General features: G+C 52.9%; 1 protein-coding gene across 9 annotated transcripts in view; it reads right to left on the reverse strand.

Annotated features, from left to right (window-relative positions):
• The window catches only part of SSBP3 (single stranded DNA binding protein 3), a 163,289-nt gene that overhangs the window by 89,573 nt on the left and 53,410 nt on the right, over nucleotides 1–20,306 (reverse strand). The window contains exon 1 of one of the 9 annotated variants that reach the window (XM_081818472.1): nucleotides 4,941–5,193. The exons of 7 other annotated variants lie outside the window; for them this stretch is intronic. The gene's annotated coding sequence lies outside the window, so the exon portion shown is untranslated. Of the gene's footprint in view, nucleotides 1–4,940; nucleotides 5,194–20,306 lie in introns of those variants that run through there. One more of the 9 variants, XM_081818473.1, reaches the window with a different exon arrangement.

A 20,306-nucleotide genomic window follows, 5' to 3' on the forward strand; every position in this document is an offset into this window, starting at 1 on the left:
AAATCCATGGCATCATCTCCACTTCCCCCTTTGCAATCTGCCGCCCTGCCCACTCTTGACAGCCATCAATCACTCTGTAATGTGCTGACCCCAAGGCTCAGGGGACGGAATCTTCAAGTCAAATGTAGCCGTTAACATAAATAAAGCATTGCCCTGGATTTCTTTCTTTCTTTCTTTCTCTCTCTCTCTCTTTTTTATGATTCTGCAGCTGCTGCTGGGGACTCGGTAGGCAACAAAAGTGAGGCCAGACAGGCAGAGTAGAATGGCAATTCTACTTTTCTGAGTCATAACAATTATGATGTGGTGATAAGAAACATTTTCTATGAATTTTTCAGCACCAGTTATCCTGTTTTGCAATTGTCCCCTGGGAAAGAAGGACAGATTCAATGGGACTGAAGGCTCCAAGCCAACTGTCCTGAGCAAGGCAGACCCCGGAGTCCCTCCCACAGCCCACCCCAGCGCATCCCCCTAGCCAGGGCTCACTCTGCATCTTAAATAAAGCAGTGTCCTTTAAGCACATTTACATGCAAACGGCTTCCATGTACCAAATATAGTTCCGTAAGCCAGCGTTTATTTTTAAACATGAAGAAGAGTCTCCCATAATAAAGCTCATGATAAATGTTATGATCCTCCAAATGGTTTTTAGGGGAAGAGGAAGAGCGACTAGGGGAATGGGCGGGAGAACGGAAGCTCTCCCCCCACCCCGGGAGTGTGTGTCTCCCCCCTTCCGCGGCTTGGCCCGATGGCCGTCTGTCCAGGCAGACCGCCCTGCCCTCCAGTCCTCGCTCCTGTGCTCTGTGAGCAGCACACCAGGGCCTAGTAGGGGAGTGATGAGCACAGGCAAGGTTCGCGATGCCAAAGGGACAGTCATCAAGAGATCTAACCTGCTGAGCCAGAAGAGGGCAGGGGCCCTGTGAGAGCCAGATGTGTGCAAGAGCTCTGTTCACAGGCTACAATCAGGGCCTTTGAGTCAAAAACCAGGCCCACTGGAGACTGTAGGGCGAGGTAACTACAAGCTTCCGGCTCAGCTGCTGATCTTCTGCCTGGCCTTGGCCAAGTCACACAGCACCTCTCTGGGCCTCCATTTCCTCATCTTTATCATGGCAGAGGTTAGCCTAGAGAGAACCCGCCAGGCTCATTGCAGACCTAACTATGCATGACTCCCTGTCAAAGCAGAAGCTCCCAGGAAGCTCTCCCTCAGGCAGAAGGCGGCTTTGCCCACTGGGGTTTCTAAGTTCCTCAACAGCGTAACAATGTCTTGACATCCTCGCTCTCATCTTGAAAGACCCTGGGGTTCCTCCAACTCCTTCTGGGAGAAAAATCAATAGCCCGGTCGCCGGGGTGTCTTTACAAAAAGCCACACACCATGAAAACAGGATATAAAGCCCACAGACTGATTTGACCCCCTCGCAGCATCTCCCCCACCTGTGGCCCAACCCCCTTCCAGAACTGTCACTGAGTGTAGATGGTGCCATTGGAAATGTGGTGCTTTGCACCCCCACAACAATGGGGGCTCCCCTGACACCAGGCCTAACTTCCTCCAAGTTATATTGGAACAGGGGAGCCAGGGTTTGCCCGTCTTGGAGACCCAGGGCTGGAGCATACACCTTCCCTCCCTAGATCCTCTGAATGGTGGCTTTTCATGGGAAGTGAGAAGGGTCCCCATATGGAAGTAGCTAGAAGCCAATGCCTGTTTCACAGGTCCAACAGTAAAGTTCCAAAAAAATATTCTGTTAACTACCAGACTCAAAACTGGGGAAACAAATGTATCTCCTGGACTTTTGGAAGAAAGGGACTTTGAGAGTCTAGTCCCTAGTCCCCACCAAAACTCTGTTCCTGGAGGAGAGATGGACGCACCACCGAAGGTGAGGAGGGTGGCTGTGAGTCTGAATACGCCCGTGACCCTGAGAACGAATGACAGACTTTTTTTTTTTTTTGAAGGCTGTTCAAAGCAGTCCCATTAAGAAGGTTGCATATTTATCTTTCTGGCCTTTTTTTTTTTTAAGATTTTATTTATTTATTTGACAGAGAGAGACACAGCGAGAGAGGGAACACAAGCAGGGGGAGTGGGAGAGGGAGAAGTAGGCTTTCCGCCGAGCAGGGAGCCCGATGCAGGACTTGATCCCAGGACCCTGGGCTCACGACCTGAGCCGAAGGCAGACGCCTAACAACTGAGCCACCCAGGTGCCCCGCTTTCTGACATTTTTAAATATGCTTCAAAAAGCAGATTCTTAAATCAAGGTGCATTTTTAAAGGCATGTTGTACCAGGGAAAAAACCGCTTCCTTTCTCCCTTCAAGGAGTACGCCTGCTGTGGAGCAAGGATTACTGCATGTGACAGAGTCTGGGCCTCCTGCACAATCGATACTGAGTTATGTTTTGGAGGCAGCAGGACAGCCGGCCAGGCTGGGGCTTGCAACCACACACAGCGCGTCCGTCAGAGCCTCTGCCTCCTACCCGGGCCCCCAGGCTCAGCCTGGGCCCCATGCTGCAGGGGAGCTGAACTCACCTTAAGGAAGCCACAGGCTCTGTGAGGGCTCCCCAGAAACAGACATTTTCCGGACCGAACTCAAGGATCCAGCTCCCCGTCAACTGTTCCAAGGCACAATCCCAAGCAAGGAACCCCCTGCTTCTCAGGCATCCGGACGCCCCAGCTGCACGTCTGAGAACTGGGGGAGAGGCTGGCCTTGGTGGCTGTCCTCCTCACCCCACAGTGCACGTTAGGGCTGGGGCAGGCAAGGGAGAGGAACACTGGATGGCTTTTTCGGTGGATTTTGGTCACATGTTGCATCAGCTGCGGGGAGAGCCTTCACCGTGCACGCTAAGGAACCGTACATCCCAAACGATCCGGTTTATACCCCCTGCCTAGCATACTGATGCATAGCATGGCCTGGTTACAGAAATATCCCAGTTCAGATATTATATGGTCCCTAATATACACACACCAGAGCCTTGAACCAAGGGAGGAAAGAGACCTGCATTAATCCCTCACTGCAGGAAGCCCCCAGGCAAAGAGGGCAGAACTGAAAACCTATAGGAAACTACTCTCAAGGGCTGTCACCCATGGGTTCTCCATCCCACCTGAGCCCGAGGGAGACCTGGGCCAAGCTCCACCATCAATGGAAAAAAGCAACAATCCATAAACTGCCACCACCATGGAGGGAGGGCTGCCCCAAGAAGCAATGGTGCCAGACGAACGAGGATGGGTGGCGACCATGAGGGACATGTCAACCACCTTACCTTGCAGCCCTGCTTCACCTGCAGTTCAGAGGGAGTTAATAATGCAGCCCCTAGGGTCAGCCGATACGACCCACTCACCTCTGTTCCTGTTTCATTCACTCTGATGGTTACCAAATTCTTCTTGGCATCAAGTCCAAGATGTTACTAGAAATCAGCCTGCCAGGAGACCCTTGAGGTAAAGGGGAGCAGGGGTGACCCCCTTCCTTGTTCACAGGATGTCCCTCTCTACCATCACCGGCCACCTCACCTCCCCCTGGCCATTCTCCACCAGACTGAACAGAGGTACTCAGGGCTCCCTGCCTGTCACGCCCACGGTGAGAACACAAGGCCTACCTGCTGACAGAGCCCAAATCTCAGTACGACCGACAGCTCCAACCTTGTGCCATCCAAAAACATTCCTCCCCTGAGCCCGAATCTGAAGGACATACAGGCTCAGAAATCCCCGCAGGACAGGCTCCCACCCACACCAACACCGGGCAGCAAAGAAACACCATGAACAGATGGCCGCCACAGCCACCTTGAACTGCGCCACCTCTCCGGGGCACTCAACTCTGGGTAGGGGATTGCCACACCAAGTAGTGGGGACGGGGTCCTGGGGTGCCTGTTAAGGCAGAGCTCGGGAATAATGAGGAATCAGCTAATTACAGTCACTGAAGGCACTGTTAAATGGTTTATTAAACTTTGCAAAGAAAAATACATCAACATCCATCAATGCAAATGCTTTTCTATACATCAAGCCCTTGAATATTTCCTCACTGTAAGTAGAAATAAAGCTTTACACATGTGTACCCACATACGCGTACGTCCCAGTAAGATAACCTCTGTATGTAAAATCAACTATATAGAAAGAAGTACATGCCTGGCTGGAGGGACAAAGGCATAGTATCTGGGTGAGGGCACATTATTCCATGCAAGTGTGTCCATGCATGGACACAATACTTAGACCAGATGCTGAATCATTTCCAGATGCTACCGTCTAGGACAGCCTTTGTCAAGGAAGAGGAGAAAAAAGCTTGCCCTTCATGTCCAGATACTTGGGTTCAGGTTACATGAAACAGGATTAGTTCAGAAAATAGTGCAACTTCACACCCAAGGCAAAAACCAAAGAACAAAAACCATGTAAACAGCCCACAGGACTAAGGGGCTGAGCAGTCACAAAAGGCTGAAGACTCCTGGTTGAACTCTAACTCCCCTCCCTCCCCCACACGTGTGGTCTCATGTGCAGGTGGGGGGAGGTCCCCCCTCAGGCCTAATAACAGGGCTGGCATTCCTCCCACGACAAAATCCAGGGGCGTCCAATACAGGGGAGAGGTAGCAAGGCCCGGCCCCTGCCTGTGCCTGGCTGTCATGCCTGCCTCAAGGCCACGCCAATCAGCTGACCAACCCTCCACCACCACCATCTCTACCCTGAGCAGCCACCACCAAGGACGAGTAGTGTTGGCACCCACAGCATGCGTGCACAGAGAGAAGAACTGGCAGCGAAGGGGCCAAGAATGGTGGGGTCCCATGCCCCAAGTGTCCACCAGCACCCAAAGCCAAGGCAACAGTCCTCTGGTGAAGCCAGAACTCAATGCATGCATGCCCCGCACTGCCCCGCACCAGCCTTTCCCACCAGCCCACGCCACCTGCCCTTCCCAGGAGCCTCCAAGCACAGGTCCACGTGGGTCCCACTCACTCTCTTGAAAATAATTAGTCACAGACCTGCAGGGCTGGAAGGTCACTGGAGGTTATCTAGTCCAAATCATCTTATCTCCCAGATGAGAAACCAGAGCTCAGAAAGGTTAAGCAACTTGCCCAAGGTCACACAGCTCACAAGTTGAAGAGCTGTGACTGGATCCCAAAGCTGCCTAGCTCGGCCCGCGCTCCTTCCACTCGGCTAAGTTCCCGTAAACCAGCTGCTGCTACCAGTCCCGGGAGGCAAAGGAAGTGACAACGGGGATAATCAGACAGCGGCGGCCAAGGAAGGCGGCGGCGGCAGTATGGGCCAGGAAGCCTGGGTGGCAGACACAGCCACGGCACCAGTGAGCGCTGCAGGAGAAGCTGCAGCAGACACAGGCCGCAAGGAAGCCGAAAGGGGAGGAGGGGGCTGTGGGAGGGAGGGGCCCGGGAACCGGCAGCCAGGAGCCCCGGGTTCCAGCCCCTGCTCCGCCACTGACAACTGGCCATGCCTCGGCCGGGTCAAGGTACAGCTGTGGGCCGTTCCCCCAGGTGGACAAGAAGACCCTGCAAGCCCCCCCCACCCCGCCCCCATGCCCAGTCTCCCGGCCCTGACTACAGCTTCGGCCGCACTTGCCGGTTATGTGGCCACGGATAAGTCACTTCACCTCTCTGTGCCTCCACTCCCTGGCCTGAGACAAGGAGGTGGCAGGGCTGAAACCGCGGCTCCTTGGTAAGAACTCCCAGGAGGCCAGGTAAGCCTAAGGAGCGCCCCCAGATGCCCTGGCACCAGGAGGGACCAGAGGTGGCTGACGGGCTCCCCCGCGCTACCAGCCAACGCTGTCGCAGGACAAGGGGCCCACGTGGGAGTCAAATGCATTGGAGTCAGGCTGAGTGCCCACCAGGAACCGGAGGGGACAAATAAAGTGTGTCACTGCTGGCACTCGGGTCAGGAGGCGAGCAAACACATGCACACGCCTCCTCCCACGCAGCATTGTTCCCGGTGCCTCCGTCAGCACTTCTGCCGGGCTTGACAGCCGGGGCTTCCTAATAGGGCAGGCTGGACCCGGCGGACACCCGGTCACTTCCCCTCTTGTGGTCCGCGGGGACGTGCCACTGCCCGGGGGTGGGGGAGGTGCCAGGAAAGCTGGGCTTGTCCTCAACAAAGGACTGGGAGCCAGCCAGCGCCTCGGAGGGGCCCCGGGTGGTCTTGGTCCTCCCGCCTCTCTGGGCATCCCCGACGGGTGGGCGGGCACCTGGCAGTGAGGAGCTCACTACCTCCCTCCAGGGGCCTACTCTGTGACCACCTGGGGTCCAGATTTAGGAGAGCAGAAGCCTCTCCTATTTACACATCCACCCGCAGGCTGCGGTTCTGCCCTGGATCCAAACACAACAGCACCCTGCAGACAGGCCACCTCAAAGAACAAAGGGCACGGCCGGCTCCTTCCCCACCCACCGCCCCCACCCTGACCACTTCTTGTCCTCTCCAGGGCTGCGAGGCCTAGATACTAAAGCCTCCAAGCCAGACAATTCAGGTTTGAATTCCAGCTCTGCCACGTCCAAGCCCATCATCTTGGACCTGTAACTCAACCCCTCTGTGCCTCAGTTTCCTGATCTGTAAAACAGCGTAATAACGGAATTGATATGAATAAACGGTTTAGAACGGCGCCAGGCACACAGTGAGGACCATTCAGAGGAGAAGGGCGTCAGTAAAACTGCCTTCAAGCTCAACGCCAGCCATCTCCTTCGGCTTTCTCTATCCAGCACCTCCACCAGCTGCTGACCCTCTAGTGCGATCCAGACAGCACAGGCTCGGGGCTCCAGGCGGCTCTGCCACTTCCTTGCGCTGTGACACGGGGCAAGAAACTCCATCTCTCAAGCCTGGGTTTCCTCCTCCGAAGAAAGAGGATCCTCTGACCTACCTCAAAGGATGACTTTAAGGATGGAATGATAACGCATGGAAGGCACCTTGCTACTGTTATAAACTATTAAAACAACAACAACAACAACAACACCCTTCTCCTTTTGGACACAATCCTTGTTCGGCGAGCCTGCGTTACTTTCTTTCAGCCAGGGCCAACCACTGGCACACGGACCCGACCGTCAGGTAATGCCGAGGGTCACTTTCTCACTCGCGGTTCAAATGAAGCTTCCCCATCCTGTGCCTGTGAAGTTGGTATTTTTTGAACCCGCGTACGGGACTTTACATTTATGCCTATCAAATTCCATCCCGTTGTTTTCCACCTGGAACGGGAGCGGGGAGGATTTGCTCATCAGCTTGGAGGTGCCATCCCCAGAAGCACTGCAATCCCCAAGAAGTGACAGGGTCACTCAGAACTAGGAAGGGGACAGCCACAGCTGTGAGGGCCCGGGGCCAGCTCTGACCTCCGTCTGCCCAACGCCAGAACACGAGAGACAGCTCTCACTACCCGAGGCCTAACAGGAAGGAGGGAAAGCACCATGCTTTCAAAACTGAAGCCACATGTGCAAACCGTGGTCATAAGCACAGCCCCTTCTTGAGGCCTCCACTGCATTCCTCCCCAGAAATGTGTTTCATTTTTTCAACATAAACACAAATCAGATTTATTACATTCCGCTGATAGTTCCAGGATGGGGACTGAGAAAGCTGTGCTTCCTGGGAACAAAAGGCACTCGAGCCTAAGTGTGCAAGGAAAAGGACTGAAAACTGCCTCCCAACTCCGGGTTCAGCGACTGCGGGCCACTGGCGGAAGCCTTCATGCAGAAGGACCTTTCTGCCATCCGCCCTGTAGTGGCTGCAGGACACAGAGGGAGGCTTAAGGATGGGGTTCAAGATCACACGCCCGGCCAGACTGCAAACTGGCCCGCCACAGTCCGCAGAGCTTCACGCCATTTAAAGTCTCAGATCTCCCCTGAAGCCAGACCTATCAATTCCACGAACCCTTTCTGCGACCCAGAGTAGCCCAATGAGGAGGGAGACTCATCTGGGCCTGTCCTCGGGGGACAAGAATACAGGCACCATCGTAGAAGACAAGGACTCCGTCCCCTGGAAGGTGGTGGAGAAGCAGTTGGGGGGCTGGGTTCTCACTCTGACTTTTAGTTCCTATGACTTCTCCCAGGCTGGATGAAGCAGAGGGATTCCTGGGGTATGCAGGCAGGAAAAGGAAGCAGTTGGGGGAAGGGCAGGACACATGAGTCTCACAGAAGGGAGGCCTGGGAGCAAGAGCCAATGTGACATCGTGGTGGAAGTACGAGCACTAGAGCCGGAGAGACTCAAATTCCAGCCTCACCGCTTCCTGTGTGGCTTTGCACAGATGACTTAACCTTTCTGAGCTTCAGCTACCACATCTGCAGAAAGAAGGGAATGAACGGGACCATCCCTCAGGTTCTCCTAGCAATGACCCCCCAGGTTCTAGCCAGGAATTTCCGCACCTTTGGTAAGCTCTATTTAAACCTTTCACCAGCCATCCAGAAGAACTGTAATACAGTAAGGCGCCTAGTTCCCTTTCACCTACTGAGTCTTTGCAGTAGGCAAGGCAAGCAAATCTAGATTAAACAGATACTGCCTGACATGGCCCCCTATCTTGGAGGACCCACCCAAATCCCTCCTAAAACCCTCAGAGGCCCCGGCTCCTCACCTCCCACCCTCCTCCCCTCCTGCTCTGGGGAAACTAACAAGAAGGAACTGGATTCCATTCCTGCCCAAGCTCAGTGGGCACCCCAGCTGCCATCCACCTGGAGGAAAAAAGCCAGCACTGGCCAGAGCCTCCCAAGCCCTGAGAGCCAATGGGCACCTGGCAGACGTCCCACCTCTGCAGACTGGCCTGCTTCAGCAGCTTCTCAAAGTCAACAAAGGAAGGTTTTCAAATCCTAAAAGGCTTCTCAAGCCCCGTCTAATCTGTCTGCCATTTTGTTTCGTCTGCTCAGCTCAAGTCAAGGGGAACTTGACATTTGGAATACTAACTGCAAATAATCCTACACCAAGGACCGGGCTGGCATGCTGCAGTGTCAGCATGTGGCTCACAAGGATGGTGGGGACACGCCAAGACATTCCAGCTATCTGCAGAGGGTCCCAGAAGGCACATGTCGGGTCAGGCCCCACGGCCACCTGCACGGGGACCACGTAGAACTGTTAGCTACCCCAGGGGCAGGACTGGATCGCATTCACTGCCTTCTCAACACCCCGCCCATGCGTGGTGGGAGAGCTGCTCTGTTGGATGCTCTGCTGGCAGAACCTGTACCAGATAAATGAATGCCCACAAACAGTGGAGGTGAAAAGGACAATGAGCCAGTACTCTGGCAAACTCCAGACGGGAGGCCCTGCTCTGAAGTAGCCAGGCCATGCTGGGCTGCCTCAGGCCAAGTGCTCTCTGCTCTGTACACTTTCACTCGGCAACACATCCCACAGTTGGGTCTTCACAGCGGGATCCACCAGCAGCCCCGCCGTCCCTGGGCTACAGGCCTCAACCAGCAGGATACGCAGGTAGGACCACACGCTTGGCCCTGTCACGCATGCTTGGGCTCGGAGCACAAGACAGGCCAGGGCCCAGGGTCTGGGGAGCCAGCTGCCTTAACCCATCCTATGCAATAACCCACTCTGGCCTGCTCTTTTAGCAGGAAGAGGTGCTGGAAGTGCCAAGAGGCCTGGAGAGACAGAGACTTCAAGGGCAGGCTTTGTGTGTCCCAGGCTGACCTCCAATCTCCAACCTCTGAAGCAACAAGAGCTTGGCTGACACACAGCATTTTTTTTTCCCCCTCAAACTTTTCAAAGACAGCAAGCCCTTTGGGTATAGAAATAAAATCCCAGGACTTCAACTGAGTAATGAAATAAGATATAATGACTTATAACCACCCACACCATCATGTATGTATACAAATAAAGCTCAACAGCAAATAGAACCAAAACGCATACTTGAAACCTCTTGTCCCCCAATTCATTAAGTCAACTCCTACAACTCAACGCCTCCTCCAGGAAGCCACCTCTGATGCCCGGTGTGGTCCAGGTGCGCCTCTTCCACGTTCCCACAGCCCCTGTGGCCCCTAAGACAGTACAGGGTAGCAGTACCTACAACAAAACCCAGCCATTTCCCCGACTAGACTATGAAATCCTTGAGGGATAATACAGTTGACCTTGAACGACACGGGTTCGAACGCGCACACCCACTTACACACAGATTTCTTGCAGTGCAGTACTGTAAATGTATTTTCCCTTCCTTATGATTTTCTTAGTAACTTTTCCTTTTCCCAAATTCACTTTATTATAAGAATACACTATATAATACAAAGAACTACAAAACACGCGTTCATCCACTGTTTATGCTATTGGTAAGGCTTCCGGTCAACAGGAAGCTATCATTAATAGTTAAGTTTTGGGGGAGTCAAAAGTGACACTTGGGAGTTCTACTGAGTGGGGGCTGTCCCTTAACCCCTTCGTTTGTTCAAGGCTCAACTTTGCTTTCCAAGTACCTGGAAAAAGATCTGGCGTGTATCTCACACAGAAAACCCATCTGTTGAATGTAATAAAGAAGTGGATGAGGACAACAGAGCCTCTTGCCTCTGAGGCTCCCTTCCATCCCAGGAAGGAGTCTGCAGAGCCCTGGAAATCTCAGCCCTAATAAGACAACTCCGACCTATCTAGGGTGACTGCATGGTCACTTTGGGTCCCTCTGCTTTTAGAAAAATATACGAACCCAACGGGCACAAGCCTGAGTTTCCATACAGACCAAGGCAGCAAAGGGAGTTCTCTCTTCCCGGCTGAGGCTAAACAGGGACCCAACCACAAACATCCAGTAATGCTGAACATGACGTGAACAATATAAAAATAGCCGCTCTATCTCTTGCCCCCACCCTACTCCTCAGCAACACAAAGGGCAGAACAAAGTGACACCCCTAACAAGCCTTAGCTTGTTCCAGCACGGACAGCCCCAGCCTCCTACATCTGGACCAGCTGCTGTGAGCCAACAGGGGATTCCAAATTACATTTTAATGACCATAATTTTTCACAGGTACCTGAAACCAGACCATGACAACAGTGCAAGAAATCCCCAAGTATGATGCATGAGGTCCATGTTACTAGGTAGTCTTCTGCGTACACACCTTTCTCCCCATGGCCTTCATTTCATGGGGCACTTTACAGTTTGCAGAATGCTCTCAGAGGCCTTCTCTCTCCCACAGGCTCCAGATTAAGACAAGAGGGTTTAACAGCAGCTTCTAAAGCATGGTGGCCTCTACAGAGACCTTGGTTGTTTTTTTTTTTTTAAAAAAAGGGAAGTTGGGGATTGGGGGTACAATTCCTCTCCCACAGGGTGACTAGGAATATTAAAGATCAAAGGGAAAGCATAGTGCAGATTTTTTAAAGAGAAAGCACCTTTAGGATAACTCATGCTGGGGGCCCCCTCGGTGGCTCAGTCATTAAGTGGCTGCCTTCGGCTCAGGTCATGATCCCAGGGTCCTGGGATCGAGCCCCGCATCGGGCTCCTTTCCCGCTGGGCGGGGAGCCTGCTTCTCCCTCTCCCACTCCCCCTGCTTGTGTTCCCTCTCTCGCTGTCTCTCTGTGTCAAATAAATAAATAAAATCTTTAAAAAAAAAAAAAAAAGGATAACTCATGCTGGATGGATGGTAGGTGCTTAACAGACACACATGCTCAGATAAATGAATGCGAACTCTAGATGGGAGTGTGGATGTGTCTATACAGCTAGCAGTCAGGAGAGTGAGCTGTGGAATTAATCTGCTTACACCTGAATCCAAGCTTTGCAACACTTGAGCTGTGGGATCTTGGGAAAGTTAATTAACCTTTCTGGGCCTCCATTTCATCAACTTGAAAATAAGGATGAGAGTAAAAATTACTTCCCAGGGTGACTGAGAGTCCAGGGAAATAAACGCAAGTATAGTACTAGCAGGGTACCCAGCCCTAGCACATGATAAGCACTCAAAAACAGAAACAAAAACAAAAACAAAACCTTTCTTTCCTTTTTTTTTTTTTTTGGCTGGGGGAGAAAGGAATTAAAGTGCCTTAAAAGGAGGGAAAGGCAAAATGTACAGTTCGGCATTGAGCTCCCTACTCAGGCAGACATTGCAACCAAATTCTGGAAGGAAGGGTGCTGTGGAGAGCCAGGACCCCATGGCTCGCCTGCTCTAGTTCTATCTGAACACGCAGATCTTTCTTCCCCCACCTGGATAGAGGATAAGCACCTTCAAGGAACGGACTGTGTGTCCTGCTGCTTTTTGGTTAGCCCTCGGGTCCCTGTCATGTGACTGGCATAAAACTTCTGCTCAGTCAATATTTACAAAATTAATTGAATAAATTAATTTATCTCTCCTGCCTCTGTGCCTTCCAGATATCAGAAAGAAGCAGGCTGCACAAGGAAAGCCCTCTAAAGGGGCTTGTCTCTTTTCAGCTGCAGTGCTATTTGCAAAGGGAGCTGGCGTCCCCAAGCATGCGGAGCGCCAGCCCACCGACCCGGCTGTCTGCTGCTGCAGAAAGCAGATGCACTTCCTCATGGAGGCCCTGTGCGCCCTGTTCTCAGGGAGGGGGAGTAGCAGCAAACCCCCCAACGTGCCCAAATGGTGGGAGTCCCCATGCCCGCTGAGGGGCAGCAAGGAGCGGGGAACCGAGGGGCAAGTGGCTCCCGGTGAAACCCTGAAAGAAAGCCCAGAGGCAGGGAGGAGCAAGTGCATGTTTTATTTTTAGCCACAAACGATGGAAAGTTACTCCCAGAATGGTGCAAATTCTGCCTCATCACCCTCCATCCCTTTCCAGGAGGCCCAGGGGAGAGACGAACTTCGGCAGCTCTCTCAGAGGGGACGAGGGAGGACATAGAAAAAGGTGAAACCACGTGGGCGAGGAAAGGGGGTCTCGGCGAACCACCAGTCCCCCCAGCACCAATGGCTGGAAGCCGTGGAGCCCCCTCCTGAAGTCGCTCCACCTCCACTGGCTAGCAGGAGGCAGGGTCCCCACCAGAGCCAGTCCAAGAACTGGGGCTGTCGCTGCTGGGAGGCACCGGGATGTGGAATCAGAAAGACCTGAGTTCCGATGCCGCCTCTGCTGCGTTCTGAAGCAAGCGGCCAAGTTCACAGAGCCTCCATTTCTGCACAAATGGTGCCTCCCCAACGGAGCCGCTACACGGAGCTAAGGAAACAAGGCCTGCACCGGGTGCCTGACTCACTGGCGTTTACACTGGGGCCCGATTCAAGGTCTTCAAAGGCTCTTCTGTGTGATCTCGGCCAAGTCCTTTCTGTTCTCTTGGGCTCCATGTCTTTTCACCCACGAAGGGAACAGGTTGGCTGGGACAAGCTTCCAGACGCACGAGCTCCGGGAGGCTGCATTCCCTGGCCTAAGGGGCCGCGGGCAGAAGTCTCCCTGTTTTTCAAGTGTTTGGGGCTCCACTCGGAAACCATATCCTGACCCTGAAGTGGGCCCGTGCCTCTAGAAACATTAGGAAATTGCAGTGAATTCGGATCCCCAATGTTTGTTCCCTCCACCCTCACCCAAACTGCATCCATGGGCCAAACAAGATAGACCCTGACCTGCCATCTATCTACTCCACCAGGGTTTACTACCCCCTTTACTGTGCTGTGCTGGGCAAACAGGACAGACTAGTCCCTGCCTTCCCCAAGCTTAATTGCTAAATGCTGGAAAAGGTAAGTTAATGCTTTTATTATGCTTGTGGTCAGCACTACAAAAGAGAAGTACTGAGAGCCTTGGGGGTCTATGACAGGAGACGAAGATCAGGAGGTACCCTTGGGGCTGAGATCTGAAGGATGGGCAGGTGCTAAACTGGAGACCAGAGGGCAAGGGAAGGGAGAGACACGCCTTCTAGGCAGGGAACTGCCCCTGTGAGAAACCAAGAGAAGGCCAGGGTGGCTTAAGGGCGAAAAAGGAGACCAAACTGCCCAAGCTGGGGCTGGCCAGGCAGGTTTTCCCACATGGATTGCCCCCACACTCTATGAGAGGCCTCCTCCATCCCACCCCTCAACCCCAGAGGGGGTTTTCTGGAAGCTCTGGCTTTGGGTAAAGTTTCCTGCACAGACTGAGCCAGGGAGAGAGAGAGAACCGGGGCACAGCAGCAAAAGGCAGTCTTGGGGTCCAGAATCCAGGCATGGCCTCCTGGCCTGCAGCTGGCCCGCCCATCAAGAAGGACCCTCCTCAAACACACTCTTAGTTTTCCTAAGATGTTGATCCATCCCTGCCTCCCACTCCCACACTTGTTTGGCTTGTCTTATTTTTATTTATTTATTTTTAAACTGGGGCCTGCTTACGGTCAAGTTAATGCATTTTTAAAAAGAAAGCCTCGAATGTGCTGCGGCCCTCCCTCAGAGGAGATGGTGGATCGATAGCCCTCTCTCAGCGTCCGGCCTCCACCGCCGGCGGCCAGCCGGGTGGGGCGCCAGGCCTACCCCTCCCTGTCCTCCTTGTCTCCCGCACCCTGCCCTGTACCACCTACAGAGCTGAACCCCGGAGGCAGAAGAACAGACTCAGGGAAGGCAGACGACACTGGACAGTCGAAAGACCTAGGTTCTAATATCAGCACAGCCTTGAAACCCCGGACAAGACACTTCACCCCCCTGTACCGCAGTCTGCTTAGCTAAAATGTGGGAATGTGTCTAAAAACCGAGTGAAGTAATGGGAAAAGGGATCTGGGCTGCTGCTGACCGGAACCTCCCAAGGACCCTGATCCTGACCCGCAACCAAGCAGACTGTGCTCTGCGTGGAGGTGCAGAGCCACCCTGCTGTCACAGATCCTCCTTGCCCACCCTCCCCGCCCCCTCCCCCCAGTGAGCTGCCACGCTTTGCGCTCCCTCAAGTGCCGACAGATGGGAAGTCCTAAAATACAGCGTATGGATCATGTTTCGTGACTAGCACAACACGCCAGCCGGGACACTTTGAGAACCCGGCCGGTTTTCAGGAACAGGATTTTACACATTTCCCAGGATTGGCGGATCTGTGCTCGCCTCCGCCCACCTGCAAAGCTCTGGAGCCCAGATCCTGCACCCGGGAAATACTTAGGACAGGTGGGGACCTGGAGGGGAGGGGAAGCCCCACAACCAACAGGTTGGCAGTGCCCTAACCCCCTGTGCCTTTTGTTACTACCATTTATTGAGCACCTACTACACTCCTCGCGGCAAATCGGGTGGTTGGCATGCGCTCTGAAGCCACACTGACCTATGCCGCAGTCCCGGCTCTGACTCACTCTCTGGCCCTGGGCTTGTTATGTCCCTACTCTGAGTTCCAGTTTTCTCATCTGAGAAATGGGGCTACGAGTACCTGCCCCTTGCTGGGTCACGGGGAAGGGTGGGTGCACAGCCTAATGTGAGCTGCTACTAACAGCCACAGTCACTACCCCAACAGCGTAACTGTCACATTGTGGTCTGTCACTGCCCCCACCCTAGGGAAGACAAAATGGGCACCAGAAAGCCAAGCCAGCCACAGAGGGACATGCCTCTCCCTGAAGGGCCGCAGGGAAGGGCTTCAAAGGATCTTCAAACCCCTGGACTTATTGCACACAGTGCTTTGTACCCGTACTGTTTGGAGAGGACACCCAGCTCATCAGTCTCGCGGGGATCTGTGGGCCCGTGAAGGTGAAAGCCATGCACCATACTGGACATACACGGGCTTCCCCCTGGCAGAGCAGTCCTGGCCTCTAGGACTTGGGAGCAAGGATGACAGACACCCCATTCTCCTCTCCCCAAGGGAAAGAAATTGGTTCTGGGTAACATGGGTTACAAAGAGCTCCTGACTGGGAGAAGGACCACCACAGGCAGTGAGTGTGTGGTCAAGCCTCCTGGAAGGGAAACCACGTACGACACAGGTTCTAGAATCTTAGAAGAGGACATGCAACTTGGCAAACTGAGGCAGGCGGTCTGCACTTCCAAAGAAGAGAAGACCAGAGGGGAAGAAAGGAGATGGTGGCAAGGAGCCAGGCAGACAGCAGGGCCTGAGAAGGCACACGGTGGGGAGGGTGCTGGCCTGGAGGCACCTGTGGTTGGATGACCGGGCTCAAGCAGCCAAGTGGACTACAGATATCACCCCACTGCACTGGACTCCTATGGGCAGGGGCGTGTTCAGACAATAAGTCCTACCAGCAAGATACAAATCAGGGCATTAACAGTATTAATCTCTGGACAGTGGACGTGCCAGAATTTTATCTAATTTCCTTCACAATGATCCACAATACTGTTTGGAAGTAAGACTGGAAACTAATGACTCACAAAGCTACCTGTGTGAAGCCCATCACCAGGCTTGGCATCATGAATATTTGCAGAAGTGGACTCTTGAGGGCCCCCTCTAGGAATGGGGGATCCAAGCCACTCCCAGGAGAGTAGAGTGGGGAGACTAAAGTGTGTCCTAGATACTTCCTTGGATCCCCTGTGGTTTGGTCATTTAGGGACATAACAATTGTCCCCCATAGTGACTGGTAGAAAGGGCGGTGAATCTTCTGGATTCAACATGTTCTGTATCTTCAGAGTGATAAAGGCCTTGTAAGAGGTGAAAGAATTGGGGGAAATGCCTGATTAATTTTCTTCTCTTTTTTTAGTGGGGGGGGGCGGGGGACGAGAGGAGAGGAAGAGCACAAAGTGCCCCCACCGCCTAAGCCCTGGCCGCCTGCAGACAGTGCTCTGGAGGCTAGAGTCGCGTGGTTGTCAATTTCATTTGGCGTGTGTGGTTTTTAGAGGCAGTGTTTTGAGGATACATATAATCCTGACTTCCTATTTACATTACATTGGTTTTCACCAACACAATAGCTACAAATGCTTTCTGCTCCACTCTTGTCATCTGTGTGGAAATCCTTCTCAGACCCAGAAAGATGGTAAAGTCGTAGGAAGAATTCTCACGCGTGGCAAGTAGACTAATCTCGGTTCTCTCGCTGCTCCTACAGGAACCTTCTGGGAGGGAAGAAAAGGGGCTGGCCCGATGCATAAGCCACTAACCCACACCTGGCTTCACGTTTATCCACAACAAAACACAGGAGCCCCTACTAAGAACCATCCCTCCTTGCCCTTCCAAGAAAACAGTTCCTAGTTCCCACGGCTGCCTGGAACAGACCCCAAGAAGCACACTTCAGAAACCTTCTAAGTCCCACCCTCACTCGGAAGGAGGACACTGAGCACTCAAAGAACCTCCAGATCCAGGGGCTCCCAACCTCCTTCCCTATCACCTTCTTCCAGAGGGCAGGGAGAGGAAATCCTGGCTGGATCCAGGTGGCCTCAAAATTAATAGGGCAGGAAGGAAAAAGCCTGTCTGCATTTCTCAGGTCATCCCTCAAGTACTTGCATATAAAAGCCTGGTCTCCACAGAAGCTTCTTACTGTAAAGGCCACGCAGTCTCTCCCCTCTGCGCAGGGCCAAGCCCAGAACCCAGCATGCACGGGGTTCCTAACATGAATGCCCTGGACTGACTGAAATTACAGAACCAATCAGGGTCTTTAAGGCCCCTTCAAGCAGAGTTCGAACATGCTCTCTGGATTTGGGGTAGGCACGATCACCCTGTGTTGTAGGTTGAGTCGGGTCCTTCTAAAAGATCCGTTCAAGTCCTAACCCTCGTACCTGTAAATGTGACCTTATCTGGAAACAGATCTTTCGAAGATACAGTCAAGTTAAGATGAGATCATACTGGAGTAGGGTAGGACCTAACCTATGACTGGTGTTCTTATAAAATAAGACAAATGTGGGCACACGGACACACATGGAGGACGCCATGTGATGGCAGAGCAGAGCCAGGGAACACCAAAGACTGATGCTGGCAATGCCAGAAGCTGGGAGAAAGGCACAGACAGAACAGATCCTCCTCTAGGGCCTTCGGGAGAACACGGTCCTGCCGACACCTTGATTCTGAACTTCAAACATCCAGAACGGTGAAATAATGAATTTCTGTTATTTTAGAGCCAGCCCATTTGTGGTAGTCTATTAGTGCAGCCCAGGAAACGAATCCATCCTGAATTCTTTCCAACCCTATGACCTGCAACTACACTCTCACCCACCCCCTTCCTCCCTCTCTGCACTGTTCCCAATGCAGTGTTATCTGACCCACCTTCACACATCCATGCAACCACCCTTGACCTTCCACCACCATCTGCTAAGGATAGGTCAGAGCCCTGTCACAGTGACACAAGGTCCTCTTTACTGGGTGGTGGACTCTGTCCCTCGGCCTGCCATCTGAGCACAGCCAAGGAGAATCTGAGGCAATGCGCAAGGTATTGGGAAATGCAGAGATGTAGGGAAGCAGGTGGAAGGTGGCTGGAAGTCAAGAGACTTAGCAGAAAGAGGGAGAGAAAAGAAGGAAGTTCAAGAAGGATCCTGAAGGTCAAGAGCACAGACAAGAGGCAAAGAAAGCAGACCTCATCTCCCCTGCCCTCGTGGCCAGCCACATGCTTGTAACTCCCTCCTCCACCAACTTGACGCCTGCCTGGAACTTGACTTCAACAGCCTGCCAAGCAGGTTAACACTGGAGAGCCGACTACCCACAGAGCTATTGCATTTTGAGCTTCCACAAGGAGAAAGCCAACCCGCTTCCTTCCAGGGGCTAGACTTTTATTTGTTGGGGATTTTCAATACCTGAAACTTGGTGTGGCCAAGTCAACATAGGATGACCAAGATGCTGGCCAGGTAGACAAATGAGGTTAAATGTTCCACATGTTGCCTCGCCTTTGCCAACCTAAGGAACAGAGTCACCCGGGGCCCTGAGGCGTAGGGGCAGGTGGATCCCAGTCTCACTCCTCTATGACACTCACAACTCACACAGCGGCACCAATGTGCCTCAAGCAGTGAGGCCAGGGGACTGACAACAGTGGCTGGGAAAGTTGAGTAGCTGCTAGATCTCACTTCCACTTCTATGAAACCACCAGAAACAAAGGAATCCTCCAGCAGGGACAGGGGCAGCGATGATGGTGATACACGTCGGGTTGGTTACAGATCACAACAGGACCTTGTACCATAATCTTACTGAGCTCTGGCACTCACACTCAAAGCAAATCCACAAAACGAAGCTGGCCTCAAGGGACAAGTACAAGCACTGGACAGGCAGCCTGATGTCTTGTCGAGAACCTGGACTGGGCTAGAAACCCAGCTCCACTGCCTTCAAGCTGTATGCCATGCATCCGGCCAACCGGCACCTTTATTGAGCACCTGCTATGTGCTCTCAGTGGCCTCACTTGCAAAAATGGGGAGACAATACCTGTGTTAACGAAGCTCTTCTGAGGATGGAACATGGTGACAAATATAAAATGCCCAGCACAACGCTGGGCATATTAAAAAGAGCCAGCCTGGTGGCTTGGTGTTTTTTAACCTCTCTCCCCTCTACCCATTTCCACTTCGGGTTCAAATACCTTGGCAAGTTTCCTGAAGTGCATATACAAACTGCCTTGAGACCCGAGGTCTCCCACAGTACCATCCCCTAGAATGTCAGCTCCACAAGGACGGGCAGGGTTAGCATCCGTGTTGCTCCCTGCTGCACTCCCAGCACCTACAACCGGGCCGGACACACGATAAGCACTCAAATGTTAGATGAAAAACGTGACTGCTGGGTGCCAGGCATCTAAGGCACCCACCGCTGGATGCAGAGGCATCAAAACTGTCATGACATGGGGCGCCTGGGTGGCTTTGTCGGTTAAGCATCTGCCTTAGGCTCAGGTCACGATCCCAGGGTCCTGGGATAGAGCCCCATGTCTGGGCTTTCTGTTCGGAGTCTGCTTCTCCCTCTCCCTCTGCCTGCTGTTCCCCCTGCTTGTGCTCTCTCTGTCAAATAAATAAATAAAATCTAAAAAAAAAAAAAAAAAAACACAAAAAACTGTCATGACACGCTGAATGAAAGGACAGAAATCTGAGGTTATAAACAAGGAATCCTGCTTCCCCCACCCCCAACCGGGGAATGAAAGGGCCACAGGATCCCCTTAAATGAAGCCAAATTAAGAGAGGAAACCTGCACAGAGCTGCCTCTGGTTTCAGCCTCGGAGAAGCACACTGGCTCCTCTTGGAGCAAACAGGTAAAGGATTAGTGACACCTTAGCCGTCTTCATAAACTGAGGACTTGGGGGGCGGGAGTGTCATCACACGAGATAGGTAGCCAACGAGGAAACAGGTGTGGAAAGGCCAGAAAAACATCAAACTCATCGTTTTGCAGATCTCTTTTTCAAGAGATAGCTCCCACTTTGGTCAGGATTCACAAAAATGTCACTTTTTTTTAACCTCTCTCCCCTCTACCCATTTCCACTTCGGGTTCAAACACCCTGGCAAGTGTCCTGAAATGCGGAACACAAACTGCCATCTGGACGCCCCTGCTCCATCACCTACCCAGGGTCCCTTCAGCCATGGCTGCTGGCTGTCATTCCAACTCACCCGCCCCAAACCTAACCCGGGGTACTGAACTGGAAATGCCTTTACCATACCACCCAAGGGCTGTGTCTCCCTGCCACTCCCCACCTGGGACTATTAAGACCC

Source organism: Leptonychotes weddellii, chromosome 4, assembly GCF_054177405.1.
Source record: "Leptonychotes weddellii isolate Sample4059 chromosome 4, ASM5417740v2, whole genome shotgun sequence".
Taxonomy (NCBI): domain Eukaryota; kingdom Metazoa; phylum Chordata; class Mammalia; order Carnivora; family Phocidae; genus Leptonychotes; species Leptonychotes weddellii.